At 34.9% G+C, this 26283-nt stretch overlaps 1 protein-coding gene across 2 annotated transcripts in view; it reads right to left on the bottom strand.

Annotated features, from left to right (window-relative positions):
• Window positions 1-26283, bottom strand: part of LOC145248188 (uncharacterized) — a 558365-nt gene that overhangs the window by 373004 nt on the left and 159078 nt on the right. For both annotated transcript variants that reach the window (XM_080110044.1, XM_080110045.1), the window contains exon 3: window positions 14412-14457. The gene's annotated coding sequence lies outside the window, so the exon portion shown is untranslated. The remainder of the gene's footprint in view (window positions 1-14411; window positions 14458-26283) is intronic.

Here is a 26283-nt window from a genome sequence, read left to right on the forward strand (position 1 = left end):
ACACACACTGGTCTTTGCTATAGAGTTAAGGATATATATATATGGTACAAGCATTATGACACATTGATCCTTGTTACATCATTGAAATGTTGAGCCTGGTCCGTACAAGATAGGTGAACATTTGGGAATATCATGCACTGTATTCAGGAGGGCATCAACTCCCTGCAAGAATGAAAAAACCTACAGTTGCTATCTCACCTGATGGAGATATACAAGCGACTGGGTACCGTTTGTGAGTTTGATATTCCCTAGACACTTCCTTCTTTAAAGGTAGTTGGTTCAACCTACCTAGGGTAAACGCTGTTTGTTGTTGCATATATGGCATAATCAAGTTGACACACCAGATCTTGTTAAATCACTAAAGTTAAGCAACGTTGAACCTGGCCTGGATGGGTAACCGTTTGGGAATACCAGGTGCTGTATGTGTGAGGGCGTTGACACCTCCCTGCAAAAATGTCGTCATTTCTCTTAACAGGGATATATAAGTGACTGAATACCGTTTGTAAGTTCGATATTCCCTAGAAATTCCCTTTCTGGAGGATGTCTGTTCAACCCGCTGAAGATGAATGCCACTGTGTGTGTGTGTGTGTCTGTGTATATATATATATATATATATATATATATATATATATATATATCCGTCCTGTCACACAAAATTTAATGAGTAAAAATTCTCTTGGACATAATTATTTCAAGTACTTAAGGGGAATGGAGAGAAAAAAAAAGTTCACCTTCATTTTACCATTTAAAATTAATTAAAAAAAAAAAAAAAAACTTCACTATTTCTATAATGAAACGTTTTCTTTATTTTTCCCCTTTCCTTTCTAAACCAATTGATACGTTTGTTTTTTTGTATTTTTTTAACTTTTTAGTTTTAGACGTTTTCATTCCTTTTCTTTTTAACCTTCTTCAACTAAATGCTCAGCTGAGCTAGCCCCCCCCCCCACCGTACTTTCTAAGCTCTACAATAAATGTCTTGTTGAATCTTGCTTCCCTAATAGCTGGAAGATGGCCTCCATGGTACCAATGTACAAGAATTCTGGTGAAAGAACCGACCCTCTCAATTACTGCCCTATCAGTCTCCTCCCTCTCTTTGCTAAAATCTTTAAGAACTTAAAGTACTAGTCCACCACTTCACAAAAGCTAATCTTCTCTCTGGCAAACAGTATGGAGTTAGGCAATGCTGTTCTATCGCATATATTTTAATCATCATCTCTGAACGAATATACCATGCATTGGGTAAGGCGGGTAAATACAGGGCTGTAGTCTTTGATATATCCAAGGCCTTTGACAAAATCTAGCACGAAGGGCTGTTAATGAAAATTAAATTGTATGGTATAACTGGACGTATACTAAATATAATTAGACCGTCCTTAGACAATAGGACCATCCAGGTTGTCATTGATGGACGTACATCTAAGCAGCATAGCATTAATGCGGGAATGCTTCAGGGTTCGATCCTTGGACCACTATTATTCCTGATATTCATAAACAACCACCCTGATAATATTGTGTCCACGATGGGTATATTTGCTGATGATACAATGCTCTATAACATGTACAAGGAAGGACGGATGTACACAAATCTAAGACACTGGCAGAATCGTTAAAAAATGACCTCCCGACCATAGTGGAATGGGGTTGCAAGTGGATGGTAACATTTAATGCTAGTAAGACTAAGCTGCTTGCCTTTAACAATAACAAAATGCCTCTCCAACCACTGATATCTATAACAAATAACACCCTACCTGAGAATTATTCCTTCAAACTCCTCAGCTAAACATTTACAGGAAATATAGACTAGAACAAATACATAGAGGACATTGCGAAGGCTGCTGCAAAGAAGGTGGGTTCCCTCTATCGAGCCAGAAGACTACTCATATCTGAAAGTATCCTGTACAAGGTCAACATTCGCCCATGCAAAGAGTATTGTTGCCACATCTGGGTTGGTGTATCTACCACTAGCCTCTCCCGCTTGGACAGGGTCCATAAAAGAGTTTTCAATCTAATAGGTTCCACTTTGTCAATTAAGCTCCAGCCCCTGTCCCATCGTCACAATGTTGCATCTGTATGCCTGTTTTACAGATATTTTAGTGGAATGTACTCTGATGAACTACTCTAATAGTTTCTTCCCTTAAAACAGCTAGACTTTGGAATTCCCTTCCTTCTACCTGCTTTCCTGACTGTACTGATATGCAGAAGTTTAAATGTAATGTAAACCAACATCTTGTTAATCTTTCCTAAGTATTGTCCCAAATAGTAACTCCTTATGCCCAAGCAGCAATTGTGAACAGTAAACGTGAGTTTAAAAAAATACTAAGACATTCTACATAAATATGAATATTAGAGTGAACACTAACGAAGCATAGTTTTCTTTTTTTTTTCCATTATCGTCTATATATAAAAGCTGAAACATGTCTGCTCTTTTGTTTGAAGAGTTAAAAAAATCATTGGAAATGTATGTATCATATTTGATAGGCATACAGTTTTAATGTTGCCTTTAGCTGCTATTTCAAACTAATTTTCTTGTTGCAATCAGAATTGCAGAGTTGGAAGGTATACAAACTTCGACTCCTTAACATTCCAATATACCAGATCCCCCAGAATCCCAACATGCCAGACCCCTCCCCACAGAATCCCAGCATGCCAGACCTCCCCCCACAGAATCCCAGCATGCCAGACCTCCCCCCACAGAATCCCAGCATGCCAGACCTCCTCCCACAGAATCCCAGCATGCCAGACCCCCCCCCCCCACAGAATCCCAACATGCCAGACCCCCACACACAGAATCCCAACATGCCAGATTTCCCCAGAATCCCAACACAACAGATTCTTAGTACTCCAAGATCCCAAAATATCTGACTCAGACTCCCGATTTTAAATTCTTTCAATATTCAGACTCTCTTTTTATTCTTTGAAGATTAAAAAGATCCAATACTGACTCGTAGCATTCTACAAATCTGACTTGGAGTCCTAAAACCTTTCTCTCAGAATTGGTAAACTTGATTTCAATGGCGTTCACCCTAATTGAGCTTCTTTCATGGTTTGCACCACATCGCAAACCATACACGGTGCTTCTGAGCAAGATTACACAAAAAGTTTTACTATATGAAGACCGGAGAGCTCAGCTAAGTCTTTCTTGATTGTTGGCGCCCACGTTCTCTGCTGCTCACCAATACATTTTCACCACCAAGCTAAAGAGAGGGAAAAGATTTACAAATTCTACCAACCAATTCTCTTGAAAAGATAAGATAGAAGAAGCCCCGAGCAAACGTTTAGATTGATAGGCGTTAAGGTTAGTGTTATGGTCAGGGTGGCATTTCTGTCTGGCAATTTCGCCTCATTATCTTAACCTTATTTTATTTGGGATTCCGATTATGGAATCGGCCAATTTTTTCATATCTTATTTTTATCTTTTTTTATTATATACATTTATTGTATTTTTATTAAAACTTATTCATTACACATCCTTCTTTTTTTTTCTAACTTTTTATAAATATACGTATCAGTCTATCTTTATTTAATTTAAAACTTTTGTGCCTATTTTCTGATGCCAGAAACGATTCCTTTATCTTTTTTTATTTGATTTTGTTTAAAACAAAATCTTCCACTACTGGTAGTAATGATAAAATAATACACATTTATCGATTTTAAACTATCAGTAAAACTAAAATCTATAGATCACCCCCCCCCCCTCACAAGTGTGTTTTTACGTTTGAGAAAATATATGCGCATTTATCATATGTTTTTATGGCAATCAGGGAAAAAATAAATTTGTAGTTAAATATTTAAAGATTTATAAAGAATCGGAATCGGTAATTCTATTGGAATCAGTAATTTAGTATGAAATTGGGAAAAATATTGGAATCGTCCCATCACTAATATATAAGTTTTATTTATGCAAACATACCATGGCTACACATGCATTAAAATAGTTCAGTAATAGCTTTAATAAACAGGTCTGAGGAGGTGGTTGTTTTTTATTAGGAAGTTGACGGTGATCAAGTGGTTTACAACACAGACTGACAACCTGGGTGTTTCAAGTTCGAATCCAGCTCGTTCCTCAAAAATCACTTAAGATGTTGGCAACCTTCATGTGATCCCTCTCGTAAGTACTCACTGTATTTCTAGAAAAATATTTGGACTACAAAAATATCGGGGAAACCAATGTCAACCAATAGAACCTTCGAATTCACACGATATGATGATGTTACTTATTAAAGCTACTACTGAAACATTAGCATGAATGTGTAACCATGATATGTTTGTATAAATAAAACCTTATTATAAACTAGTGGGGAGTACTCAACCTTGCCCGGTTGGAAAATACTTTTATGCATTTAAATATATTTTTAATTTATGTAGATTTCGTATTTAGTATCACAGAGCCAATTCAGTATCATATTGCACCTAATATATAGTACTGATTTCAAAAGTTAGAAAAAAAAATGTCTTGGGTGCCATCACCTAAATTCGAAACCAAAACATTCAGAGCTCTAGCTGTGTTCCCCACCATTTGAGCTATTGACAAATAGATAAGAAAGATTCAAAATTAAACCACTCCGAGCTATCAATGGATTTGTGCATGCGCAAAAGTAATAGAAATATATCGGCAAATTGAAACTGACATTTTTGCATTTCAACTTGCCAACAGTCTGTACGACTTATTTATCCATCCAGATTAAGATTTTACTCGTTATAAACGATGCTTGGTGTATGATTACTATTTCCTCTTTATTTCAGTGTTATGTGATCAGTTGTTTAAGAGTTTATCGGTTAAATATTTTTACACAAACACGCGTATATACATACATCTATTGTTTTATTTATATAGATAAATAGCATTATTCATTATTGAGCACTATTATGCAGACACAGTACAGATTCTATGAAATTTTACTCTGTAGATACAAACTTAACCTGGGTTACACACACACACACACACACAATATATATATATATATATATATATATATATATATATATATATATATATATATATATAATATACTAGCGTTGCCCAGTATTAAACATAACGTTAAATTCCTTAAAAAAAAAAAATTAAAAAAACGAAAAAAAAAAAACGGAAAGAAACTGAGATATGTACATGCGAGTATTTTGTTTTTTTCTAAACAGTTCACTTCTCGTAAGTAAAAAAAAAAACAAATACTCGAGCTGAGATCGAAACCAAAACATGAAGGCAGTGAATCAAGTACAATAACCATTAGGCCAGCCGGACACGATCTTTAAAAAAGTGTTTTCAAACCTTCTTATTCTTAACATAAGGAATCAGTCATGAGAACGAGTCACGCATGCACATTCATGAAACAGCAAACATACAAATCCGATGATCTTCAAGTACCAATTTTTCAATTTTGACCCCTTAACAGCAGTTTTTTTTTTCTGGATGAAAATCGATTGAAAAGTTTTCCATGTGTCTGAATACCCTAAATAACAAATTTCAAGTATAGAGATAAAAAATTCGTTGAGTATATAGGTTGAAAAGTGTCCTCACACACATTCTCACCTTATATCTATCTATCTATCTATCTATCTATCTGTTTCTGCTTTCATTCTTTCATAGGGTTGTTTCCGTTTATGTTCGTACTGCTAGTACCTTGCATGTATTGTTGCTCTGATCGAAATAACTGAATTGTGTCAAAGGTTAAATGAGTAAGAGTAAGTGCGAACATCAAAACTACATATCGTAGTTCGAATGGTAAACATTGATCCTAAATCCATCAAGTTTTAAAAAGGTCCAATTCAGATTAAAGAGATTAAGGATTATATGAACAAAACATTTAATATGTCTGGTGTTTTATTAAGAGATTAAGAGCTGGTCAAGATTATCATTAATCATACAAAAACAATACATGGCGAGATGAATGAGAAAAATAGAGGATAGGCCAAAACAATACAATAAAAAATCACTGTCTCTTGTGTTTTCATGTATAGAGTTGATTTGTCTCGAATAACATAAAATCAAAGCCAAAGAATAAAGACCAGATACACGTATGTACAAAGAAAGACTTTACTAACGAACTAGTGTAATTGATTGGTCGCTGGCGATAACTTTAAAGAGAGTAAAAAGTGGATCTTGGGTTTACTTTCGGCAACCGTGTAACTCTTATTTTTGTCCTTTAGTCCTCACATTCCATGAATGAGGTTTCTGACAAATAGGGAAGAATTACTGTTTTCTGGATCTCCATCTGATCTACCCATTTGGGGATAATGGACTTACTCAGACACTATAAAAAGAGTTACATCTAAACATTGATGTAGTGATTCGCAGCAGTTATGGCCCCAGAATGCTGACGTGTATTTCTGGTAACATACTTTTGTTAATAAACTTTTTCGTTAATTATTACCACCGTGTTTGCGTTAATTATTACCAACTTACAAGTCTGAAACAATGTTCAGCATACATTAACCGACATAAAAAGAGTAGAAAGTAAACTCTTGCTTCCCTTATTTTTGTCCTTTAGTCCTCACATTCCATGAATGAGGTTTCTGACAAATAGGGAAGATTTTCTGCTTTCTGGGTTAAAATCTATTCCATCTAATACTAATCCTTAGCAAGTTTTTGACTTTGAAGCACTATTTTTTTTCCCTAACTCCTTACATCAAGTGGCTTCAGGCCTTGTACCGAGCGGTTTCCATTAAAAAAAAAAAATCATGCAAAACAAAGCGAAGATTATTAAAACTCGAACAAGTTTGTTTTCTATTTTTGTCCTTTAATCCTCACATTCCATAAGCGATATTTCTGACAAAGGGAGAATTTCCGTTTTCTAGGTCGGAATCTGTTCCATATAACGTTTATCGTTGGCAAGTTTTTGACATTGCATTGAAGTAGTATTTTTTTTTTTTTTTTAGCTTCTTATTAGTTTTATGTCTTTTCTGGTGCGATTTCCAGACAAAAAAACAAAAAACAAACAAAAACTAGCAGGTGCAGCGAGTACGCATTTGTTGAATGCACAAGTGTGTGTGTGTGTGTGTGTGTGTGTGTGTGTGTGTGTGTGTGTGTGTGTGTGTGTGTGGAGGGGAGATTATGTGCACCCATGCGTTCTGTCGTTTATCGTTTATTTGAATGTTACAAAGGTACAATCAAACACGTATGTATGTGGATATAAATATTTATTACTAATGCATATTTACAGGGACGAAAAATGGGGTAGAACACACACACACATTATGTACATAAATATTGTCACTTCCTATGCTATTGATTGCGTAAGTATGAAAAACTAGGGTCTGTAGGTATAAAAAAAAAAGCAATTCTTAATATTTATTTATAAAAATACTAGTCTGGGTATCTGGGTGTTTGGAGGCGTGTGTTGAGCAAAAAAAAAAAAAAAAAAAAAAGTGGTAGTAGGCAGTGACATGTTTGCTGTTGCACCCATCGCCAAACCGGAAACGATATAGGTTTAAATTAAGTTTAGACAATTGAAAAGAGGGGAAAACTTTCGAAAATATCAGCAAAAAAAGTGACCTCTCCCTGTAGAAAAGTGCCCAGTTGAGGATGAAGGAATTAATGTTTTTGACCAATTTTTCGATATTTGTCGTCCAAAAACGATACCAATCTCATGAAAATCCGTTGTTTCTGTCGAAAGTTTTAGGCAGACATACAAACATTTAAATAGACAGGTAAGATTTATATTATATATTACCGTTATAAAAGCCTCTTTTAAAAATTAAAGTTGGGCCTTTTTATGGCATTAAGAAAAAGCAGTCAATGTAAGTGCAAAATGCAATATTCCAAATTCCTATCATTTTATACTCTCTGGCTGTTTACTGTTTATGTCAGCTGACTTTGAATTTATAGACACTTAATTTGCCCCCATTTCCGAGTTAATTGCTAGTAGCCTGAGCTTGCATTTATTTTAAACTAGCAGGCCAATTGGTTTTGCCCGGTCGTAAAATACGCAGAAATATATTTTAATTCATACACAAACTGAGACATGTGCATTCGTGTATTATGTTTTTTCTATACAGTTTCACTTCTTGTAAGTAAAAAAAAAAAACAATACTCAAGCTGAAATCGAAACCAAAACCTAAAGACTGAATCAAGTACGATAACCATTAGGCCAGTTTGACACGATCTTTACAAATTGTTTTCAAACCTACTTATTCTTAACATAAGTAATCTGTTACGTGGATGATTCATGCATGCGCATTCGTGAAACAGTTCACAAACAGATAAAAATCCGGTGATCCCCACCCGCACGTACCAATTTTTCAATTTTGAACTTTTAGCAACCCCTTTTTTCTGGACGAAAATCAAAGACTTAAAATAATATTTGGGCATCTATTTTGTTTACTTTTTACAAAAATTTTCTAGTTTTACGTTATGAAAATTAGTTATTGTGTTGACAAATTTTTAATTTCATAGAAAAAAGGACACTTGCAAGATTCCGTCCAAACATTTTTGTATTCTATTTTATTTTATTTTTTCATGGAAAAATCTAGTTTATTGAATGTAATTATTTTAGATATGGTTGTGAGTAAATCTGTTTTTTTGTTTATTTCGATAACACTGCAAGAAATATTAACATTTTTTCAACGACAGTGCTTGAATAACGCGTGAAAGTGGCTTCAATAGCGAATCAGCATCAGCAGGGAGGTAACTGTGGTCTAGTGGTTAACGACATGGGCTGATAACCAGGGTGTGCAAAGTTTGACCCCAGTCAGTTCCACAGAATCACCTGCATTTAGGAATGTTGGTAACCTTCACGTGGTCCCCTAATAGAATGCCAACAATGATGATGAATAATGCTCAACAAACAAACAAACTGCAAAAGAAGCGAGGGGACGATGACATATTGGTTATTGACACGGATTGACAACCTAGGTGTGCCAAGTTCAGTTCGTTTTGCAAAAAGCCCTTCACTTAGGAATGTTGACGACCTTCATGTTGTCCCTCTCGTAAGTACCCTGCAATCTTTGTAGAAAAACTATTAATGCTCAACAACTGCAACAATTCTCAACAGCAAGTAGCCAAACAATAAAACCGTGGTTATGTATGTGTGTTTATCTATCAGGTTGAGAAGAAAGTTCCTACGGGATTTTTAATTTTGATTTCAAATGATGTATTTTCAAATAAGTTTTCGTTATAATAACTTTACTTTATATATCATTTTAAAGAGAGTTTTTCACTCTATATAATTGTTTAAATTATAATGGTTTTAAAATAATTGTCTTCTTTTTCAGAACGTTGAAGGTGGAAAAAAAAAAAAGCAAATTCGCACAATTTTCTTATTTCATTTCAAGCTAGGCTGAAAAGCTACTGAAACAGCTCGTGATATCAACGAAGCATTTGGCCCAGGATCCACTACTGAACGCACAGCACAATGGTGGCTTAAGAAATTTCGTGGTGGTGGCGATGAGTCTTGAAGATGATGAGTGTTGTGGTTGGCCATCGAATGTTGACAACGATCAATTAAGAGCCTTAGTCGTAGCCAATCCATGCACAACTGTTTGAGAACTTGCTTCTGAATTAGACATAACGTATACAACGATTTCCAACCATTTGAGAAAGAAATTGAAAAGACAAAAAACTTGATAAATGGGTGTCTCATGAATTTAACACCAACTAAAGAAACGCCATTATGAACTGTCATCTTCCCTTCTTTTATGCAACAAGAACAAATTCCTCAACTGGGTTATGACTTGCGATTAAAAGTGGGTCCTTTATGACAACCAGTTATGCTCAGCTCAGTGGTTAGATGCCGACAAAGCTCCACGACACTTCTTGAAGCCAGTTGCACCAAAAGAAGATCATACTGACCACTCATCCATTACAGTTTTTGGAATGCAGGCGAAACTATTACAGCAGAGAAGTACAGTCAACAAATTGATGAAATGCATCAGAAACTTCGACAACAACACCCAGCATTAGTCAACAGAAAAGGTTCAATTCTCCTCAATAATGCCCGATCGCACACTGCTAAACCAATGCTGTAGGAGTTCACCGAATTGGTCTACGAATTGTCTCATCCGCCATACTCCCCAAACCTCTCACCTACTGACTACCACTTTTTCAAGCATCTCAACAACTTCCTGCATGAGAAATGCTTCAAAAACCTAAGTGATATAAAAAACGCCTTCAGTAACTTCATCGCCACCAGAACACAAGATTTTTACATTACTGACATAAATTTGTTTTGCATTGGCAAAAGTGTGTTCATTCTGATGGTGCTTATTTCGATCAATAAATGTTTGTTTGAGCCGAGATGTGTTCATCTGAATTTAAAAGTTCAAAACTGAAAGAAGTTTCTTGTCAACCTGACATACACATCAATCTATGGCTACATTTTTAGATATATATAGTGTTTCACAATTGTCCGTATAACTTTATTATATAAAAGGCTATATATCTCTCTGTCTCCATATTTTCAAACCATCTCTTCTGAAACTAAAAGTCGCAGAGTGGTGCTAGGGGTTTGAAATGATTGGATTCTTTATAGATCATTCTTTTATGGGTCTTTAGCCAGTTAAAATAGGTTTTAGGGGTCAAAGAATTAAGTTAAAATAGGTTTTAAGGGTAAAAAAAAATGGGTCACAATAGAAAAAAATCGTTATATATTTTGTACATGCATCTTAGTTTATTTTAGTTTTTAATCAATTCATATGCATGTCGCGTTAGTACAGTGATAACGTCACCAGCTTTGAATGCTACAGTTTTGGTTTCAATTCTAACTGATGGCACTCAAATACTTTTTTTTCTTTTACTTTTGAAATCACAACTATAATAATATATATGAAATCTCATATTTAAGCATATTTTACATCTGGGCAAAGCCGGGCGCTCCCACCCCTCTGCTTGTATATCATAAAATGTGTATGTGTGAGAGATTGAGCCTCTTTCAGGGTTTATACTTTGCCCTAATTTTTAATGCGTAGGCAGGAAAGGTATGTTGGCAATCTGTCAATTGATATATTCATTAGCGCAGAGGAGAACGGTGTGGCCAACCAGAAGATCAGACCCGAAAAATATCAACTAGGCCACACAAGACCTTCACTAATCCCGAATTTCGTGCTTCAGAAGGTTTAGAACCGTATCAGAGATTAACAAATCCAAACTTGGTGGAATCGAAAATTCTTCCCATATCAAATTTTAATTAATCTGGAAGGTAGCAAACATGAAATATTTATTGCTAGGACTGATTAATTCCTCGCGTACACAACCAGAACGAAAAAGAAACTCGGCAAGAATAATGCAAAAATCTACTGATAAGACGAAATCAAAACCTTTGCAAGTGTGTACACGTTTTTCCTCTTTTCTTTCTCAAAATCACATGACATCAGGTCAAATTCGGTTGCCATCTTGTTTTGATTTTTCTTATTCAGATATTGTTGACGCATTTCAAGTGTATTTTTCTCAATCTTAAATGCGTAATACTAACTGGATTTAAAATTGAAATGATTCCCCAATCAATAATATACAGGGCGAGTCACAGGAAACGGATATATATTCAAATGTTTGAAAACAGTTTCCTTCCTGAGCTTTGCAGACGCGGAATCAATAGGACATCAATATGGTTTCAACAAGATGGGGGCCACTGCTCATACAACGAGAGCGTCCGCGACTGCATTCCCTAATGCCATTTCACGCTTTTGAGATCTCCCGTGGCCTCTGTGCTCATCCGATCTTTCTGTGAGGATTTTTGAAATCGCGCGTCTAAATCTGTCACATTTGGAGAATTGAAGACTGTAATAGGTGAAAATACAAAAAAAAAAAAATAGGTGAAGAAACTTTAGTGAAAGTGGAGGCTAACTTTAGAAAATGGCTTCAAATTTGTGCTCGTGAAAATGGCCATCATTTGTCAGACATAATCTTTTGCTTCTAAATATTCCATAATGGCATAGTTTAGTACATGTATTTACGTACACTATAAAATTTTTGTTGAAATATTCACAGAGTTCTGCTTTCCTTAAAAAAATCCGTTTCCCGCAACTCACCCAGTACAAGAAAAACAATATGAAACAATTTTTAATTACTATATAGAATTTTTCTTGCATTTTACTCTGGCCACGACCGTTAACATTTGCCTGCAAGCAGTTTATAAATAGCCAAATATGTCAATATTAGCATATTTTAAGGAACTATTAATGGGCAAAAAATTGTGTGATGCATCTAAATTAAAAATGAAAGAATGCCATACAAGAGAGTGGTCTCCCTTGTCGTAGAGCCTCAAAGCAGATAACTTGCATACGTTTTACTGAACTGATTATTTTCCCTTTCTATCAACTGCGCTAGATACACAATGGATGGCTGATTTCTTTTTCTTCTTTCTTTATTGTGTAAAAAAAAACAAATTTGTGTTTACAATTTCAAGAATTACAGTGCTGGCCAATCGTAGGTGCGTTCCTTTCGTTCCTGAGATTCTCATGGACGGTTCTACTCTTTGATAAGAATTCAAACCGAAAACGTTTGGATCTTTCTCTCTCATCGAATCTTTCTTCGAGTTCATATATCAAATCCCTTGCTCTTTCTGCTTCTTTTGAAATCGGTTCCTTCTGTTGCTCTAAACACTTTCTCTCACGTGAGATTATTCTGTATCTCTAAAAATCTACTATCAGACCATGTGTGGAGTACTATTGTCATACTCATGCTGATGAATCCGTGTCCCATTTGAGGGTGCTTGATAAATTTCAGAAACGTTATCTGTAACTTGATTGGCCTCACATTTTTTTTTCCTTCACTGCAACCTCTTTCTCACAGGTGTGATGTTGCTAGTCTCAGTCTTTACTATAAATACTATTATGGCATTTGTTTCTCATAATTGACTGATCTATTACCTGCTTCCTTTGTTCCAGCTCGTTTGACTCCTTGGTCTAAAGCAGGGTTTCTCAAACTTCAGGACACCATGGAGCTCATGAGCAGTGCAAAGTGTTTTCATAGGCCCTTCATCCATCATCCAGCGCAACTGTAGCCGAGATTGAACTCACTACACGAGTTTATAGTGTAATTCAAATTTTGTCGATAGCTGAATACTTGATGCTTTGCCAGGGCTATTAAGGGTATTTTTTATCGTGACGCCATCACTACATGTGGTGCCTACCACGGTTTAAGAGAGTCCCATCTACTCTTGAGAAAAGGATTCATGGAGCACTAACAAGATAATTTCTAAAATGAATATGAAAAACATTAATTTCAAATTTTATCTTATACTTAGATGATAATCAAAAACCTTTTGGCAATGGAGGCGGGTATCTTCCTCATTTTCCAAAACCTATTAGTATAAGCTTTGTTTTCATGGACCGAATCGATTTTTAAGAGATTTTCTATTGATTTCATGACTAGTGAGACAAGGGTTTCAGAGATGGCGTATCATATTCAATGACTTAATTTTCTTGTCTTTTGTCCTACAAATGGATCTGTGATCCTTAAAACCTCATTCGAAAGATTTATTATGAGGAAAAACAAGAATTATTTTAGCGAAATTATTGCCATGAATTTTAAAGCAACAAAGAGATTTTTGTTTTTTTTATATTTGGTGCAGCTAGGCCAACTATATAATGATATTGTTTACTCAAAGAGAGTGAGGGAGTGGAGAAGAAGTGGATAGAGAGTATAGGACAGAGAAAGGTGACACACAGTGTAGGAGAGAGAGAGAGAGGGGGGAGAGGGAGAGAGAGGGAGAGAGAGAGAGAGAGAGAGAGAGAGAGAGAGGGGTGGTGGGAAAGGTGCAAGAAAGAGAGGGTAGAGCAGGAATGCAAGAGGGAGAGAGAGAGCAAAAACGAGGGGAGACACAAGAAATAGAAAGATGGTGGTTGAGGGAGAAAATGTAGCAAAGAGAAAAATGCTGACAGAAGTATAAGAAAAGTAGTGAAAAAAGAGAAGACAGAAAAAAGAAAAAGAAAGGAAGAAAAAAGAAAAAGAAAGAAAGAAAAAGAGGGGAAAGAAGAAAGAGAAAGAAGAAAGAGAAGGGAAGGAAGAAAGAAAGAGAGGCAAAGGAAGAAAGAAAGAGAGGCAAAGGAAGAAAGAAAGAGAGGCAAAGGAAGAAAGAAAGAGAGGCAAAGGAAGGAAGAAAGAGAGGCAAAGAAAGGGAGAAAGAGAGGGAAAGGAAGGGGGAAAGAGAGGGAAAGGAAGGGGGAAAGAGAGGGAAAGGAAGGGAAAAAGAGGGAAAGGAAGGGAAAAAGAGGGAAAGAAAGGGAGAAAAAGAGAAGGCAAAAAAGAAAAAGGGAAAGAAAGAAAAAGCGATGGGGAGAGAAAAAGAGAGAAAAGAAAAGAGTAAAAGAAACAAGAAAGAGAGAGACAAAGAGAGAGAGAGACAAAGAGAGACAGAGAGAGAGAGAGAGAGAGAGATAGGAGAGAAGAGTATAAGTATATACAAAACAATACTCATCACTGAAATTTTGGATTATGAGATGGTCATCTGCAAGAAACAGAATAAATAAAGAAATCTTACCCGAGATGAACTGCATTCTGATTTGGTCCAAAATTTCCAATTAAACCTAAAAAAAAACAAAAAAAAACAAAGAAACTTAAAAATTAAAATAAAATAAACATTAAAAAATTGCGCGATTTACATATTGTTGAGATCAATTTTTTTTTTTTTTTAATTCGCATACATGGACAAATATTAGGTACAGGAAAAGGTTGATGCAGTGTGCTAAAATAAACGAATAATCAAGGATTTATTCAAAAACAACAACTATGCGTCAATACAAATATCATTATTGTCCATATTCCTGAAAATGAGCTGAAAACTTTTTTTTTTTTTAATTTTTCATATGTACATAACCAATTTTACATTTTGTTTGAAATTTTCATTTCATATTGCCCCCCCCCCTTCTCTCTCTAACACATAATGATTGGGACAATTAATCGGAATCGGAATCTGAAAAAAAACAAAAAAAACAAACAAAAAAAAACACAAACAGAATATTTTGTGGCATTAGAAAAAAAAAATAGTGTTTATTTTCCAATGTCAAAAACGTTTATTATTATATTTTTTTTTTTGGGGGGGGGGGTCAATTTCTGGTATTAATTATAAAATGATATATATATATATATTATTTAAGAAACATTGTTAATCATTTTCAAATGTCTGAGCTTATATTGATTAAACAATTAAAAAATAAGCAACAATATGAGCGTCTGTTCCTTGTAAAGCGGTAATTTTTAAGAAATATTTATAGCTCTAGTATTGCATTATTGAGCTATCTAAATAAGAAGTTTGTTTTATTCGTTCATATGTAAATACTATCCTAAGTAATAAAATCATATATAAAAACATAATTGTTTATATATTTTAATTTGTAGTCATCGACATACAGTACTGTTACGTTGTATCACAACTCATCAGTGCCGCTAGACTAGCACTTCTCCCAAGCTGAGAATTGAACTTAGAACTATCACATTGACAATCAGCAGTTCCAGCCATCGACCCACGGGAGCAGTGCCCGCAAATAACCTCGACAAATGTCTATTTTAGACAAACATTCGTCCACCACTTTTATAATGCTCAAACCGTTTGTTTACAAACAAACAGTGTACACGTATACATATATTAATTAACTTAATATTATATATATATATAATAAGCTCGATAGGTAAATTTTATAGTAATTTTAATTAAACTAGTAATTTTACTATTACATTAAAATACACTCTGCTCTTTAGACTATTGTTCTAATCTCCTTTAAAGTATATATGTATATATATATATATATATATATATATATATATATATATATATATATATATATATATACACGCATACATATATTATTGAAACAAAAATCTTACAATTTTGTATTGAAATATTTTTAATTTGTTTCTATTAATAACACAAAGTTCATCTAAATAGCTCGATAGTGCAATATTAGAGCTTTAAATACTTTTATAATATACCACTCTACTGGGAACAAACACATTTTGAATACTCATCAAAAAAAAATATTCAGTTTTATTTACTAACATTTCAGCCTGGCATTGCCCGGGTGTTTGGAGGTGTATGTTGAGCAAAAAAAAAAAAAAAAAAAAAAAAAAAAAAGCACAAAAAGAAACGATCAATTTTTTTAACTTTGACCCCTATTATAACCCCTTAACATTTATTGTTTGGGGTTCAAATCAAGTTATTAAGTTAGATCCATGTTCAAGGAAACTATATCTAAAATTTCAAGTGTTTAGACCCAAAATTGGCAGAGGGGTTTGGTAGAGTTCTCAAAGGTCAAATCGTTGAACTTTGACCCCTTAACAGCCAAATTTCTGGCCGAAAACCGATCCCAAAGATTTTCCCCAATCTCAGTACCCTGTATATCAAATATCGAGTCTGTAGACTTAAAATTAACAGAGTTATTGCGTAGGGAAATGTACACAGACACACATGTTCACTTTTATAGATATATAGATATAAGCGTAAAATGTTTTCGGCCCTTGGTATTACAATAATAAAAAAAAAACATGTAGAGAATAATAAGTAAAAATATCAGTAAAGGACCGAAACTACTACATGCTTGTGCAGTAAATAAAACTGAACCTTTTTTGATATGAGCATGATCAAGAGTGGCTATTAACAGTAAATGGTAGTCATAACTTGATGTATTCGCCCTTCAAATTCTTCTAAATTTTTTGGTTTGCTCGAGTAGACTTGCTCTTTCAGCCAACCCCAGAGGAAAAAATTCGCAGAGCATTAAGTTAGGACTTCTGACCGACCATTCGTGCAAACTGCGATGACCCATCCATCTTTCAGACAATTGGGCATTCAGCTATTTATGAACAACAATAGCAAAGTGTGGCGGTACCTCACTATATTGAGGGATGAAATTTGGCCAATTATTAGTGCTTGGGATAATATTGAAGATTAGATTTTTATGCAAGATGGAGATCCTCCACAAGGGCAAATACATGAAATTCTGTCTACCATTCCACAACAGTTTCTTGTGAAATCAGTTGATTTGATTCCTAGTCGACTTGAAAAGTTGGTAGCGAATGAAGACGCCTACATTGAATTTTAAATAAAAACTGCACACATAGTCTTCTCTCATTAATTAATTGCATAAATTATATTTACAAAATGAACATGAACAAGTTTCTGATGAGCCGTTCCACTTAAGTTAACAAATTTACCGAACTTCCATTACTATCGATTAGTATATTGTCCTTTTGACTACTCTACACTCTTTAACCCTTATCCTTGAGTGGCCTATCGGCCTTGATAAGTGGTGACGCCTATGTAAAAAAAAAACAAAAACAAAAAAAAACTAAATGCATTTTAAAATAGAGAATTTACTTTTCAATCACCATATATATATATATATATATATATATATATATATATATATATATATATATATATAACCGCCTTCATCATAGGAACAGCCTTCGTGCAAATATGAAGGCAAAACACCAGGAAAATCCACCAAAAAATGAATACGTATGCCACTGTGGTTTCAAAGCATGCAGCAAAGTTATCTGTTCACTCGAGAAGACATCTTTGACCGACGAGCATATATGCAAGTTCACCATCTGCGAAGGAGTGTGCCCGACGTCTGCCGGATTGTAATTATGCATGTGGTGTCACAGAGCTTGGAAGCTGCTGAAGATTGCATACTGAACCCTCATTCATAGTCTTCGATGAGAGAATCCACCATATATATATATATATATATATATATATATATATATATATATATATATATATATATATATATATATGAATTTTCTTTGGTCATTATAAACATTTTAGAAATCGGATTATGTAGGTGATTAGTCTGCGATAGGTTAAAGTTAATATTTTTTTCCTTCCGAGAATCTAAACTGCATTCTTTATTTTTATTTTTGCATTTTTTTTTTTATTCAAAGCTTCTTTAGAATATATATATATATATATATATATATATATATATATATATATATATATATATATGCAATTATTACTATAATTATTTTGAATACCTACAGACAGTAGTGTTTCATCCTTTCAGGATCATCAGTGCAGAGAGTCACGATTACGATTTGAACCCGACCACGAAGCCATCTCTGACTTCATTAGCAAGGAACATACCCATTAATCGGCGTGGATCGTGCCAAAAATTTTGTTGAAATTAACATTTATAAACTGTAAATGTCATTCAAGTAGGTCTAGAGTGATAAAGTGATTTTAACATCACGATCCACACGCGTGGGTTAAGTGACCGACTTTTTTTTTATTTACACGTACAGTGCTCAACGATAATGAACCTAGTTCTTAAAGGGGCAAACATATATAAACTACAGCCCTTTATTGACCGGATCTCATATAATATCGAGACAAATATACTAACCGTATTCAACAACTAACAATAAATAACTAAACAAATAGAATATAAAATAAGAAAATTAAAATAATTCACCCCTACCCATTCCGCACCCAACTTTATAACCAATAATAATAATAATAATAAAAAAACTAACTATAAATACACTAAACCTCAATAAAGAAAATGACAACAATGACAATCGCTCCTGACGGCGATCGGATGTAGCAATTGAAAGCATTTGAGAAGAATATGGTTAAACAACAATTTCTGGGCGCCATAATATACAACATGCCAGCAGTAATAATAAAAAAATAGCACTCTGCGAATTGAAAACTTATCCAACAAAATCGGAAAAAAGAAGAACTCAGTCGTGTTCAAATAATGACTCGCTGCCAAAATATACAAATAATATATATATATATATATATATATAACATTTTGTTTTTACATCTGAAGGGTCCTTTATTAATGTAGAGCGTATTAGCAATCTTGGAGTTAATGAATTTATCTTTGAGCTGAAGAAATGAATGTCATTCTCTGATGACATGTGTCGACTGGAATCCTCATCTTTGTCGATGGTTGAGACGCAAAAAAGGTAAAAGCAAATGAAAACATAAATGATTCATCGAATAAAATCAGATTAGAGAGAGAGAGAGAGAGATGCTGACAAAATAAAACAGATAAAACCTTTTGTCTTTTTTTTGTTAAATCAAAAATGCTTTGAATAATATTAAATTATTTGTAATCACAATTCAATTTCTACCCACATGAAAGACAATTTAGGCATTTTTCTTTTTTAAAGAATGTTTTAAATACAATCTAGACGAGATGTGAATGCACTTGGGATGAGACAAAAGATAAATTATCAAAGATCATACGAACTGTGTGAGTAATGTTCAGATTGAATTGAGGTCAATTAGACGAAGATCAGACAAACGTTTGGCGGAATTTGAAAACATGAAACGTTCTGACAAGCTACTACGTGCGATTCACCTTTCACTATTCTTATTTTCTAAAAGGTGATCTCCGTGTTGCTTCAGTTGCTTGAAGATTTGGGTAAAAATACCGGTCGGGGATCCGTTCTCGGCAATCATCCCGACAGGTACTCTCGCCTGGTTAGTACCAAGGAAGTTCATCCTTCTGTAACATAGCGCGGGCGGCTATATGCAAATGCATGCCAAATGACTTCACCAGTGAAGAAAACAAGACTATAAAAAGGAGAAAGAGAACTATCACGAGAGAGATGTAGAGCACGGAAGGAGATAACGTTGGAAATCACGTGGGACGCGTGGAGAGCGTTCGAGATCACGTGGGTGACGCCAAGGCCGTAATAAGGAAATGTTGTTACAAAGAAAAAGCAAGTTGAAGTTCTTTTCTATCCTTGTCCACTTTGCGAAGCATGCAATGTGTTGGTTCCTGGACAATGTTACGGTGCCAGACCTTGCTACCCGGCGCTTGGATCGAGTAAGTTCATTGCTTACTGTCTGAAACGCCCTGATCGGGGAATGGTGACAGGGCTATTGAGGCAATGTTTTGCTAGGTCATAGTACTCCTTTAGGAATGCTGACTTGACTCTCTCCAACTTCCGACCTTGTGTCAAATATTCCTACGGGTGGAAGAAAGTAAATAATTACGTTTATGACCGGCAGAGTCGTTTTCTGTCAAAAATTAGAAAAAGTTTAAAAAAAAAAAAGGGGGGGGGGATACAAAGCAATCAAAAAATATTTCATTCTTAAAAACTTATTTTAACTCATTTACATTCTCTTTCTAGACAGTATGATGAGGATTGAGGACATGCGTTGCATGGAAAGGAATGATGTGATGGATGTGTAACGTTAGTCTGAAAAAGAAGCTTAGATCTGATGATCTCAGAGGAAGATTAAATCTGGACGGTGTGTGTATGTGTGAGCAATGGAATGGCCAGGTTGAGGGAATAGTTGTTGGGTTGTTGGGTTAATAGATGAAGAACAGGTAAAGCAGCTGGATGAGTCGACAGAAGAAAGTCGAGGAAAATATGGGAGGAAGTGGTAAAGATAGATTCTGAGAGAAAGAAGAAGAAATAAAAACCAGCGGAAAGATATGCAAGTTTGGAAGTCAATTTTTAAAAACCGTCCAATGCATGCCCGAATGAAAAATGGATGTTAAATATGATGATCATGATGATTCTGCAATTGTTTTCACTTTTAGTATTGCATTTTCCTTCACATTTAAGTCATCTTGCCTTCCGTTACATTCGTTCCCAGTCATCTTGCCTTCCGTTGCGTTCGTTTCCAGTCATCTTGCCTTCCGTTGCGTTCGTTCCCAGTCATCTTGCCTTCCATTGCGTTCGTTCCCAGTCATCTTGCCTTCCGTTGCGTTCGTTCCCAGTCATCTTGCCTTCCGTTGCGTTCGTTCCCAGTCATCTTGCCTTCCATTGCGTTCGTTCCCAGTCATCTTGCCTTCCGTTGCGTTCGTTCCCAGTCATCTTGCCTTCCATTGCGTTCATTCCCAGTCATCTTGCCTTCGTTCCCAGTCATCTTGCCTTCGTTCCCAGTCATTTCCAGACATCCTGCATTCGTTGCAGTCATTTCCAGACATCCTGCATTTGTTGCAGTCATTTCCAGACATCTTGCATTCGTTGCAGTCATTTCCAGACATCCTGCATTTGTTGCAGTCATTTCCAGACATCTTGCCTTCTGTTTCGTTCATTCTCAGTCATCTTTCCTTCTGTTGCATTCATTTCCAGATATCCTGCATTTGTTACATTCATTTCCAGACATCCTGCATTTGTTACATTCATTTCCAGACATCCTGCATTTGTTACATTCATTTCCAGACATCCTGCATTTGTTACATTCATTTCCAGACATCCTGCATTTGTTAGATTCATTTCCAGACATCCTGCATTCGTTGCATTCATTTCCAGACATCCTGCATTTGTTGCAGTCATTTCCAGACATCCTGCATTTGTTGCAGTTATTTCCAGACATCCTGCATTTGTTGCAGTCATTTCCAGACATCCTGCATTTGTTGCAGTCATTTCCAGACATCATGCATTTGTTGCAGTCATTTACAGACATCATGCATTTGTTGCATTCATTTCCAGACATCCTGCATTTGTTGCATTCATTTCCAGACATCCTGCATTTGTTGCATTCATTTCCAGACATCTTTCCTTCCGTTGCATTCATTCTCAGTCATCTTGTTTCCCGTAGCATTCATTCCCAATCATCTTGCCTTCGTTGCATTCATTTCCAGTTATCTTGCCTTTATTCTAAATGCATTATTTTCTTTTCGTTATAATTTCTTAAGTCTCTTAATTTTTTTTTGTTTTTATTTCAATCAATATTATCGTTTAAATTCCACTGCGATAATACTCTTTGTCAGCTTTCAATTGTCCTCTTCATCCATTAACTTTATCATTTCTAGCCCTCAACAAAAATTATGACCATTCAATTCATAAAATGTTCTCATAAGAATTCGTTTTGCCTCTTGTTCCTCCACTTATTCATAGTTTTCTTTTTTTTGTTTTGTTTAATCCTAGAAACAATTCTAGTGGACATTACAGCTGCAGTCTATACAAGCGATCTCCATAGGAGAGCAAGTGGCCTTTTCTTTCTTTTTTTATTAGCAACATTGTTATTTCTTCTAAGTAGGAGATTCACCATTGTAGATAGCACACTTATTCAGAAAGGAGAGAAAGCGGTAGAGAGGGGGAGGGAGACCTGTTGGCCATATCTTCATCTTAAGCGCATGAGTATTGACTATTTGACATGGCTAAGTGCTCTGGGAAAGAAGGGACAAAGACGGAGGAGATGACAGAGATGGAGATGTGAGGAGCAGAAGGTCAAGGCAATTAGGATGAATGTCAAAGAGTTCAAGAAAGACGACGAGAAACGTCTTTTTGCATGTCGATTCTTATAAGTGTAGCCTCATTACCATTTTTCAGCGAGAAATGATGACTTCACCAAGATGAGATAAGGAAAAGAAAAAAAATGTTTATATATATATATATATATATATATATATATATATATATATATATATATATATATATATGAGAGAGAGAACGATAACAAGTGATCGAAAGATATATGAAAGAAGAGATGTATAATTCTGATCAACCGACATATGAGATGTTTGTGTGTGTGTGTGTGTATATATATATATATATATATATATATATATATATATATATATATATATATATATATATAACATTAGATAATTAATTATATAAACAGGGATTTTGTTGCATAGATTTCTTGATCGATAGCCCCTAAATAAATAAGATGCCATCTTTATGCCATCTCCTGCAAGTTTCTACGGACATTTTATTTGCCTATCGTTATTCTCATTAAGACATGCACACGCATTAGACTAGCAGGGACACTCGGCGTTGCACGGAAGGCACGGATAACAAAATAGAAATGTCATTGAAAAAGGTATTGGCAATACCTTTCTTTTAAAACTCCCACCTCTCTCTCTCTCTGTCTCTCTTTCGCTCTCGCTTTCTCTGTCTCTCTCTATCCACATCCTTAATAATGTAGAGCCATGGTAATCTCGGGAAGACAAGACGGTAGTTTCCTGTTGCTTTCCGTCTGAATTCGAGGGTGTATCTCCCCCACCCCCATGAGTTAAAGGCAAACCGAGATGCCCACCTAAAAATGATATTATATTCCACACTGGGTTTGCTTAGTAATCGATTGTCACCCAGCTTATATACTACTTCTTTGGTCGTCTTACTCTCCACCATTCTTTTCTATTTACAATTTTTACTTCGTCCTATCAGGACAGATAGCTTTTCTTTTCCCTCCATATGTGGTCAGCCATACCTGCCTTTTCAATCTCCAAATTGTAGAGCCATCGTAATCTCGGGAAGACAAGTAAAGACGGTAATTTCCCATTGCTTTCTGTCTTGATTCAGGTGTGTAGCCCCCCCCCATGAGTTGAACGTGCCCACAAATACCAACCTGGAAATTTCCACAACTCGGCACGGTACATACAGTGCCTAGATTTTTCAAATGGTCACCTATCTGGTACTGGTCGGGCTCATCGTTGCTTAACTTCTGTGATCTGGTGAAAACCAGTGTGTCGACGTGATTCTGCCGTATATATCACACCTATAACAACTATTAAAATAAAAATAAAAAATAAAAACAAAAAAAACATTCTACATAGTAAGTGGATGACATGCAATCGATTTCACATCGAGTACAATTTTAGAGCATATGTAATAGTGTGAAACTGCAGTAAAATGTTAACGCCAAGTGACTGTGCAGTATATATATATATATATATATATATATATATATATATATATATATATATATATATAGCAACGTGACTGTGCCGGAGAGAAGATGGATTCCAAAATAAACAAAGTGTCTGAAGATATAGAAGAGGCTGATGTCTGGAGGGATCAAACCAACCGAATGCTGGAACGATATGGAAGCACGCAGATCCATTATATATGACAGGAATCTGAAGACGACTGATGATGTCTAACATCTCCATTCAGGATTCTTAATTTGATGACATCATGACCTCGCCCAGGATTCCTCTTGAAACATCTTTGAGTAAAATAGAACACCTGTTATCCACTTAACTTCATGAGACTCTATGACTCCAATTCCCTCGACTCTACAGATATTGCAGATGTATTCAAAGAACGTTACAATATCTTAAAACTATAAATTAAAAAATATATATAAACAAAAACCTTTTTTAAATTAAAAATAAATAAAACAAATTGAATAAAATAAGTTAAAAAGTTCAAAATAAATTTTTTAAAAAAATTGAATTAAAATACTTTTTTCAATCAAACGGAGAAAAATAAATTAAAAAATAAGTAAATAAATTTAAAAGTTTTTTTGACGCTTCTACATTATTGGAACGAAATGTTGTAGTCAATAAATGGAGTTTTCAGATAAAAAAAAACTAATGGTTTCTACTGATTTTTTTTTTTTTGTCAGTTCTAATAAGTTACAACGTGAGCTTCCAAATTATGCAGTCGAAATTACCTGAATATTACTGAATTATTAAAAAAATAAAACAACTTTAATCGTGTCAGCAGGTAAAAAATTGCGATCATCTTGTTTTTATAAAATAAATCGAAACGGATAATTATCTCCCTTTTTAACTCTCCTGCAAATACAATAGTTTTCTTCAAATTCTATTTTCTATAATAAATAATTTTCTACCTTATCGCTTTTCGTAATTTTTGGATATAATCATCTTAAAAATACGAGGAAGACATAGATAATATTGTTTTCATGTGAAATTTTGTATTACGATTTCCGAAATTTCGTTCTGATAGTGTAGAAGTGCCAGTTTTCTTTTTAAATAAGTAAAATAAGATAAAATATTGGCACTTTTAAGACATCGTTTCGTATTTGAATTATAGTACAGAAATTAGAACATCAATTAATGATGTTTTTTTTTTCTGAAATAAATTTATCTTAAAGGATAAACAAGCTTTCGACTTTAAAAAGTCTTTATCGAATTTTGATATTTTAATAAAGATTTTAAAGTCAAAAGCTTGTTCATTCGTTGCGATAAATAATTTATTTTAAAAGTAAAGAGTTATCTATATATATAAATCTCACCTGTCTGTTTAAATGTATGTATATTTGTTTGTATGTATGTTTGTATGTCTGCCTAAAACTTTCGACAGAGGCGACGGATTTTCACGAGGTCGGTATCATTTTGAAGCTTGACCCTTCGGACAACAAATATCGAAAAATTGAGTAAAAACATTGATTCCTTCACATAAACCAAGGTTCTTCTGTAAAAGTAATTAAAAATGCATACCATTTCCCTAACAGTTTTACATTAGTATCCTTTGTACTGGATGGAATGATAAAACTATTGCCCTAGAAAAGACATGATTCCATTTCCGTTTGATGAAAACCGGTTTTCTTTTTTTTTTTTTTGCATACCATCTACGAGTTAACCAGTTGTGTATAAATCCCAAGAGCGATAGGAGCCTTCTATGACGCAATTTTCAACAACTTAGATCGGAAACGTGCCGCTGTACAACTGATGCTCTCTACCGATCCAACTTATAAGAACAACGCTATTGCCAGCACCCTCAAAATGCATTGCTGGATTACCACGTATAACAGGGACGTACCCAGTGTGATGATAAAGTTTCTGGCCACAGTTATGGTCTTTGGTGTGGTTTCAAGTAAGGGCCACATCATGCCACCTCACATCTTCGAAGCTGGCTTGAAAGTCAACACCAAAATGTACCTGGATGTCCAAAAAGACCAGGGCTTGGCCTCAGAAAGAGTGCTACAACTTGTATACTTCTCTCACTGAGCACTCCTCCTTCCCCAATCTGAACTCGCTGGACTACTTCGTTTGGTCATATGTCGAGAATATCACCAACATGTCCTCCCACAACACCAAAGCAAGCCTGTTAGATGCCATCCACCGAGCTCCTGCTGGCGCTTGTGGAAAAGGCACGCTCCCAGTTTCAAACTCATATCGAGGCAGTGATTGAGGCTGAAGGTGGCTACATCGAATAGATGTCAGCTCTACTACATAATGAAGTTACCTGACTGGATTTTTTCAATAAAAGTTTTAAAATAAAAAAGTCAAGTGGTGGATTTTGCTGCAGCACCATATATATATATATATATATATATATATATATATACACACACACACACACACACACAATAGCAGGCTATCCAGCTTCAAACTATTTAACAAAATGGCTTCAAATTATTTGAAAAACAAAATAGCTTCAGACTATTTGAAAAACAAAATGGCTTCAGACTATTTGAAAAACAAAATGGCTTCAGACTATTTGAAAAACAAAATGGCTTCAGACTATTTGAAAAACAAAATGGCTTCAGACTATTAGAAAAAAAATGGATTAAAACACTTTGAAAAAATGAATTAAAACTATTAAGATATTTATGCAGTTAACTCCTTGTTTTCTTTCTCCAAATGTGATAGTTTTTAGAAATTGAAAAGAGAGCAGTAAACTGGTAAACGAAAGGTTTGACGTATCATTAAAAGGATACTTTACTCAATTGATGAGAG

This window comes from Euprymna scolopes, chromosome 26, assembly GCF_053919585.1.
Source record: "Euprymna scolopes isolate OS-2025 chromosome 26, ASM5391958v1, whole genome shotgun sequence".
NCBI lineage: Eukaryota > Metazoa > Mollusca > Cephalopoda > Sepiida > Sepiolidae > Euprymna > Euprymna scolopes.